The sequence below is a fragment of the Manduca sexta genome, unplaced genomic scaffold, assembly GCF_014839805.1.
Source record: "Manduca sexta isolate Smith_Timp_Sample1 unplaced genomic scaffold, JHU_Msex_v1.0 HiC_scaffold_2316, whole genome shotgun sequence".
NCBI classification, from domain to species: Eukaryota; Metazoa; Arthropoda; class Insecta; order Lepidoptera; family Sphingidae; genus Manduca; species Manduca sexta.
In genome coordinates this window covers 1-8,593 of record NW_023593268.1, presented here as the reverse complement: position 1 = coordinate 8,593, position 8,593 = coordinate 1, and the positions used below count along the sequence as shown (strand labels likewise).

Below are 8,593 nucleotides of genomic sequence, written 5' to 3'. Positions count from 1 at the left end.
TGGCGGGTTTTAACACCTTGTATACGGAGTTCACTATCCGGGCGGATAAAAATATATCCTTACAACACTTTTATGTGGCCCTTAATAATTATAACTTATGGTGCATTGATTATACCAGATAATTATGCTATCAAATATAATATTATTTCATAAATCCTATTTACTATAAATATTTCTAATACTCGCTCGCCCGTTTTAGAAAAGCCTTCTTTTCGGTAAATTCGTCCGTATCGCACTAACAGATGTAAAAATATTTATATTGTTATTACCGTTCTTTAATGTTTATTATTTATAAGTTCTTATTATGTTTAAGTTTTTATAAAATTTTAATTTTATTCCTCTTAAGTATTAATGTTTGTCAGTCACATTATATTTACTTTGTAAATGTTGTGTATACCTGTAAGGGGCATGCATATCAGCCAATTGTCAACACGCAATGTTTTTAGATTTAAGGATATGTATGCAGTTGGTGTGCTTTATTAAATAAATAATTTCTTCACAGGATTGTTAGTCGACACAGCGTTCTTTACTGGTAATAACGCGCCGAAGTTTTCCATACAAGCAGCTTTGTTGACACCTGAAGGTAAGTTTTTAGTTATTCTTACGAAAGTAATGCTATATCTACTAGTCTTAATGCCAGTTGTTATATTTAAATACAAGATTAGTTAAAATGCTAACATCATTGTTAACCACATTTCTAGGTAAGTGAAAGTAGAAGTATGTACATAGAGTACGAATTTTGTTTAATTTTTTCTTTTAAAACTTTATACATCTCTTTATAGATACTAAAAATATACGTTTTCAGATATTGAGATAGAGATTCATATAAATAATATAAACATTTATATCATAGTGATGCTTATGGTTGTATCGATCCAAAAATATAGCTGTCTAATATATTACCAACACACACGCACTAACACCTTTTATCTCCGAAAGGATAGGCAGAGGCGCAACTGGCGCAACCACCTTTCGCCGTGCATATCCCTCCCATGATGTGATAGAGTGCCTATCGCTATATCGAAGTCAAATCCCAAACTCCGGGCTGATATTGAGTAAAAAACGCAACATCACATGCCCGCCCTGGGAATCGAACCCGAAACTTCAGTACCGCAGTCGTACCATAATACATACTTCACTGACCCAGCCAATTACTCCGCATTTTATATGTTCTATAAAAATCCATTCAAAAGGCACACTCTTATATTAAGTTTGCTATTTACATAGTCGTGGGCGAACATCGGTGAGTAATTTCAAAGAAAACCTTTGAATATATAATGCGTAGGATTGATGGTGTAAGTAGGACGAACAAACGGCTTGATCTAGGATCTAGATTGCTAGCAACAGAAGGACTGGCTGAATAAATATATGTGAATAACGAAAATTTAAAGCTAAATTGAGTTCAGTAGTATTTAATAGAAGAAATCTAGTAACAAAATAAATTGCATTACAATATTATTGCGTTAGTTGATTTTGAATATTATCTCAATGAAGGCAATGTCGATAATAGTTTGACAGTTAAAAGTTATTTGCACTGCGCTCCGCCATATATGCACCAGCCTTAATGTAAAACACCGCGCAGACTTCAAAGCATCTATTAGTTTCACAGTAGTGTAATATTCTCGGCATTAAGTTGACAACGTTTACGCAGCACCTAATGGGTCACTTAATGGAAAATTACTGTAGTGTTGGAGAAAGTTAGCGATGCGTTTTAATCCCTTAGCATAAGAACGGAAATCGGGGAGAGGTGCTGGAAATTCGTGAGCTTCAAATTTGACTGACCGTATTAGACGGAAAGGTTAGGGTTAGGTTTTCCATCTTCACTTTAGGATTTCAATGTTGGCTTTAATAACTATCCCCAGCTTCGTACACATTATACAAAATTTCGTCTCTTCTTTAAAAATAAATATTTTATTTGGGACATTCGCTTTTATAAATTAATGATAAACTATGTAAATTTTATTTCATTTAACTTGATGCGAAAGAAACTACTCTACTTAGCCTATACAAATGTTTTCAAATTTCTCAAGTATTTTATGTTTTATATTGAAAGACATTAATATTTTATTCATTGTAATTAGTTTTAAAGGGCGTTTTATGGGCCGTAAAGTCAAGGCTGTATTAAGCGATGTTTCAATTTCAAACGACACATATTTTGTTTACATATTTTATATCTTCTTTGTATTTATTTGAGGAAACCTGCACATCTGTGAAGTTCTCTATAGGAATTTCGTAGGCGTGTGAAGTCTACCAATCCGTACTAGGCCAGCGTGGTGGACTAAGGCCTAATCCTTCTCAGCAGTAGAGGAGGCCCGTGCTCAGCAGTGGGCAAGTATATAATACAGGGCTGGTATTATTATATCTTCTCGGTGGTAAATATTTTGTCTGTCACTGCTGGTATTTCGTATGTATGTATCTCTTTGACTGCCGATGGCGTGGTTGTTACTGTATACGATACGAGTATCATTACAGCATCTAGGTCCTGGGTTCGAATCCCGGGTCGGGCCAAAATAAATGTGACTGGGTTTTCAATCTTCATTACTCAGTCGCTGTTCGAAGTCAGGAAGTTGGCAGTGTAATACCCTCGTGCCTCAGAAAGCACGTTAAGCCGTTGGTCCTGCATCTGATCTCGATGATACTCCTGTGATATGGCGATTGCCGTCTCACCGCACTATGAGAGCGAAGGAAAGATAGTGCACTTGTGTATTGCGCACACACTTGTACACTATAATATCGCCAGCGTATTTTGCTGATCTCCGTTGAGATTGGCCGCCGTGACCGATATACGGTTAGGAAGCAATCAATCATGTACATGACAGATTCCCACATACAAGAAACCTATCATATAAATGACTATTTTTGCCATACTCATATAAGACCAAGAGACCTTCATCGTAACTTGAATATTAAACTGGGAAAAGAAAAATCTATTAGGTCGGCCTTTGAATGATATCATCATTTTTATTCCAAATTTTCATATAAACAAAAAGCATTAATTCACAATTTGGTAGGTTTATTGTTTTAAAATCTGTAGCATAAAAGACTGATACAAAATATTTCATTAAAGAATTCATTATTTTTTCAGTTCATGAATTTAGAATTAAACGTGTTTTATAAATCAATTTAATCCTAATAAAGAAATAATAAGACATCAATATTATTTTAATTAAAATTTTAAATATATTTTAAATATAGAAGAGGAACTAATACCAGAAAAGTATGCTGGGTTCAGCAAGCAGTGATCGCGATTTGGAACTGGTATCGCGACTTCATTCAGAAAAATGGAAGGAAATTGTTCCAATTACCCCTTTACAACCAGGATACGAAGAGACACGAAGAAATTATGTAAAGGTACTTATTTTTATTTTATTTTATTTATTTGAGGATTGCCGTTTACAATAATACTAATATAATAATAAATTCTAAAAATAAAACAATTGTAAGCTTAAACTAAAGGCAACCACAACATGCGTAACACAATTTTACAATATTACTTAACTAAACATTAAACGGAATTTTACAAAAGAAAAAAAAACATAATAGATTTATCAGAATGTTAGGGACTCAGTCAATCTCACTTCAAAGAGTTTTCCTAAATGTGGACAGCGAATCATGAAATATATCCAGATCAAAAACATTATAAACATTTATCATAAATGTTACCAAAATTATCATCTGATGGCGATTTTGCGCTAAAAATATTAATATGTCTAGAGTATGGTATAGTATATATTTTGGTTCCACAGACCTCAATGATAGTATTTTTCTGTATTTTTAAACTTATTAACTTCATATAATAGACGGTATTAAAAAGAATAAAATGTGTACTTAAATTACTATACCATATTGGTTCAGGCGTTGTCATAATTTTCATCTATAATAACATGGATAGGCAGTTCAGATTGTACCTCTAACAATAAATCGATATGGAATTGCATTGTTGTTACAAACAAAAGCTATCTGTTGTCCAATCGTAACCTGCTGGTGGTAGGATGTATTTTATATCCGCCCGGATAGCGACCACCGCACACAAGGTGTTAAAACCCCCCATAGTGGCCCACGTAAGTATCGCGTTCCAGGATCAGCCTGTGTATATCTGGTTCTAATAGGCCGGCATATTTGTGTCGACTGTTCAGAGGTAATCATATTTCGTCAGTTGTCATTATATTGAACCCCACTTCACTTACCATCAGGTGCAGTCATTTTGCAGTGACGTATAAAACAAGTAACCATCTTCTTTGAAAAACTTGTAAGAATTTCTTTGCCCTCCTAAGAGATTGTAGGCCGTAGTGATCTAAGCCATGCCATTAAATTCTCATTTATTTGTCAACCGCTATTGAAACATTGAACAGAACAAAGTTTTATAACAGGTTTCAACGATCGATCGTAGAATTTACATTTATAATTTCCTCAAAGAGCGCGGCAAACCAAATTTTGTATAGGAATGTTTTGGCTCGTTTAAAACATTGGACATTCACTTTACGTGAAATACAAAACCGGGCTGTGGTTCGGCGGTTACAGCTCATGTGGCGAGTAGATGTAAATAATCTAGGTCTCATTTATGTTAAATTCTGTTGAATACTCATGAACAGTCCTTTCATATCTGGATTTGAATTTATCCTCGCTGTCCTAATGCTATTTGTATGATTGTCATTTGTGTTACTCCTAAATATATCTATAAACACTTTTTTAAGTTTTAATATTATTGTTTAAATTTTGTTTAAAAGTTTATTTGTTAATAAACAAGTTATGTCATTTCGGAGCTGGAGTAATCTTTAGCAGACTAGCAATTAATTAATGATGAGTTTTGTGATCCCCATGTTTGAACATAACATGAAGGAATCGGGATTGGTAATAAGCCTTTAAGGAATTTGAAAGGATGGGAAGTTAAGTGACCTACCCCACAACATGCGGTTATTCTACAAACAGCTGATTCGCTCCGGGTAAACCAGCCTGTCCAAGGGCTAATCAAAACGAAATAGTGCGACTCGCTAGCATTGTAGTGTCGCGTCGTATATTTGTTTTATTGTTTTTAAAATTTTGATACCAATATTATTTCTCCAACTATCAAAGTTATGTAAAAATATAAACATAAAAATATAAACAAATCTGATTCAAGATCACGTGACGAGCGTCGAAAACCCGATACATTATGAATCAACTGTAAATATTGCAATACTTTCAAATCGCAACATTCCTCCACCAGAGCATTTCTTCGTCGACGCCATAAACCATAAAGTTAAAACATTTCGAAATAAGTCCTTTCGTTGTATTTTCTTTGAGTGCAGAAAATTTAAAATGAAAGCCAATGGCCTTCTCCGAGATGACGAGCATAGAGCGCCAATGAGCTTTTTATATTTTCGTACGTTTCGTGAAGGAAAATGAGATAAATCTCAAACGTGAGTTTGTTGTTAAGACAGTGTTGTGTAGAATATTCCGACTTCCAATTGTTATTATATTTGTCTATGTAAAACCTTTAATTATTTTTTATATTATAGAATATATTTTTTATTTCGAGTTTGTGCCTAATTTCGTTATTATTTATAATCAGTTGTATCTATACACATTATAAAACAAAGTCTCCTTTACTGTCTGAATGTATGTTATCGATTCTCTCAAAATCTACTAAACGGATTTTAATGAAATTTGGCATGGAGATAGTTTAAGAACATGGGAAGGTTATAGGCTACTTTCTATCCCAGAAATGTATATAGTGGGTCTTTTATCCCGAAAATCTCCTTCACGAGCGGACGAAGCTGCGAGCAAAAGGTAGTTGTTTATAATTAGGTGAATGGCTATGTCGTCTCATCATTTCGTTGTACATTATAGGTAGCAAGTGAAAAAGCATGGACCCACATTCGTCTGAATATTTACCCAGATGGTGGTATAGCACGTCTCAGGGTGTATGGAGAGGCCAGACCTCAAGTCCCACCACCAGATCAGCTCGTAGATTTAGTATCATTATTGAATGGAGGCGTTTGCGAAGGTATGGATGATATCTAATCAACTAAAGGTCTGATGTTTTGTAAAATTTGAAATATATAACATGCATAGATTTTTTTTTATTGCTCTTAAAGGCAAGTCAGCAGCTCTACATTTTGGCGTATGGTCGCCATAGTTGTTAAACAACAGATATATCCATTGTCCAGGGTTCTTAAAAGATAATTAAAAGCACCTATCACTCTATACTTATCAATTAAGAAACGTAATGTATTGTGAATGTTTTATGATTAGGCAAATTACCACTATTTTGTGGATTATAGCACATATACCCTTACTAATATATCATTCTCCTTACTAATGTATTTATAAAGTGATTTTTCAACAACATGAAAATAAAATTGAATATTAAATTAATGAAAATAACTTCATAGGACTAACAAATCTCGTTTTTATTCTACATTTGATATTCAAGAAGCTATTTTTAATCTTGCATCAACTTTAAGGGTACTCCAACGCGCATTATGGTCATCCCAAGAACCTGATAAAGCCTTTCAAAGGGACTGGAATGGCAGATGGATGGGAAACAGCAAGAAGAAAAGATAGACCAGAAATTATCAGGAGTAATCCTGATGGAACTCTGCAGTTTACAGGTAACGGTATTATTATTTCATCGTAATTATTACGAATAGATAAGTACGATAGTTTGTGAAGATATAGGTCATTTCATCCACGAAGACGCGCACCACCACCTTTTTAGCGGGGGTGTTGCGAGGTGACGCGGGGTAAGGGGACTGATTGAAGATCTTTCTCCGACGCTATCGATCGTAGTGTGCGTGTGTATTCGTGCCGCTAACGCACACTGGAATCGATTAGGGAAAGTAGTGGGGCGCGTCGTCATGAATGATCTATATAGGATGTTTGTTAGATGTAAAAGTGGATACTGTCAATGGACTAGGTCAACGTATAGGCAAGTTTTTAAACGGCGAAAAATATAAACATACTTTTATTCCGGGAAAGATTTTTATAAGGGCAGAGGTGCAAGCAACTCCTAGTGAATCTTAAAATGTTTTTTTTTTGTCTATGAAGTATATCTATTAATATTGTAAAATGTGATTAAATATTTTGTACGTCTACAGGAGAAGAATGGGCGGTCTTTAAATTAGGATTTCCAGGAAGAATCCAAAACTATCTGTAGACACAGCGCATTTCAAAGGAAACTATCCCTACACAGTGAAGATTGAAGGCTTAAATTTGGAATGTGATTGGTGCCCAGATGCGAAATATAAATGGCAAAATATTTTGAAGCCAAGCAAGGTAAGAAAACCGAGTATATTTTTAATCTAGTTTTATAATTTTTATAAAAGTATCAAATATTATAAGTAAATAGTTAAAACTTCAACATAATTTAAAATATTTACTCATATTCAAAACGGGGATAGAACATTTTTCTTGCAACATCGATATACATATATGGCATGCAGCTATGTAATATTCTATTAAACTTATAATACCCCATATTATATAAATATATAATAAACAGATATAAATATAATTTCATCGAACAAATATTAAATAAAAACCAACGTTACCTAACTTCACTTTATATTTCATTCTAGCTCTCCGCGAATAACGAGCACTGGTATGAACGTAATTCAGATATCATCACGCATATACGAGTGACTATATCTCCTGATGGGGGTATCAGCAGGATCAGAGCTCTCGGTTACGTCTCCGAGATTTAATTTTATTGAACTCAGATGAAGGCTTATCAAGTGAGTGCACGCTTTCGTAGGAAACGTAATGTTTCTTTGACTGTGATTTTGTATTTCAGACTGATTTTACCTATTAAACTTTGGTCTTTTCTGGTGATAGGATGTTTGTATCTAGACAGCGACCCGTGTGTATTATAAAAGCCGCTATAGTGGCTCACGGGTTGGTAGACTCCACACACCTTCGACATTCCTATAAAGAACTTCGTGCAAGTTTCCTCACGATGTTTTCCTTCACCGTTAAAGCGAACGATAAATATGACTATGTTTATCCAGTTTCAATTAGGCATTCAATTATTGTCTTTAATTATTCCAAACGAGGGTTCAAACTGGCCAGCATAATCGTGAGGATTGGCGAAAGATAATCATCCCTCGTCAGAAGACGCTATCTCGACCTCACTTCGTATACCATCAGGCGCAGTAGGGTCGCTCTCACATAACAATAATATAATAATATCAGCCCAGTATTGGATACTGTGCCACTCTTGGACGTTCTTACGTGACTGCAAAAAAAATTAGATGTGTTAAGTGCTTTCAGGAAAAAATGTCGGCATTTTTAATGAACATACATATGTCAACGACACTACAATGCTGTTGGTTGGTAGTTATTGTGCTAATATTTTTTTTTGTTTCGTCACTGCTAGAATTATTTACTAAAACAAAATATCCATGAAAATTTTTCACTGTATATTACTGATTTAGAGTTAAAAAATATATTCAAACGTATCACGTCAATTTTAGTTATAAAAATAGTTTCGTTTATATTGAAAAATACTACGCACTATACTTTAGACCGAATTTATATAAGCGATATTTGACTAACAAATATATTTTTCATGTAACAAATATCAAAGTCATCAACAAAAACTAAACTTAATGGC

The 8,593-nt window shown here is 34.2% G+C and overlaps 1 pseudogene; it reads left to right on the top strand.

Moving 5' to 3' along the window:
• The first annotated feature begins 492 nt into the window (after nt 1-492).
• On the top strand, nt 493-7,812 carry LOC119192072 (annotated as a pseudogene).
• Nucleotides 7,813-8,593: the final 781 nt, after the last annotated feature.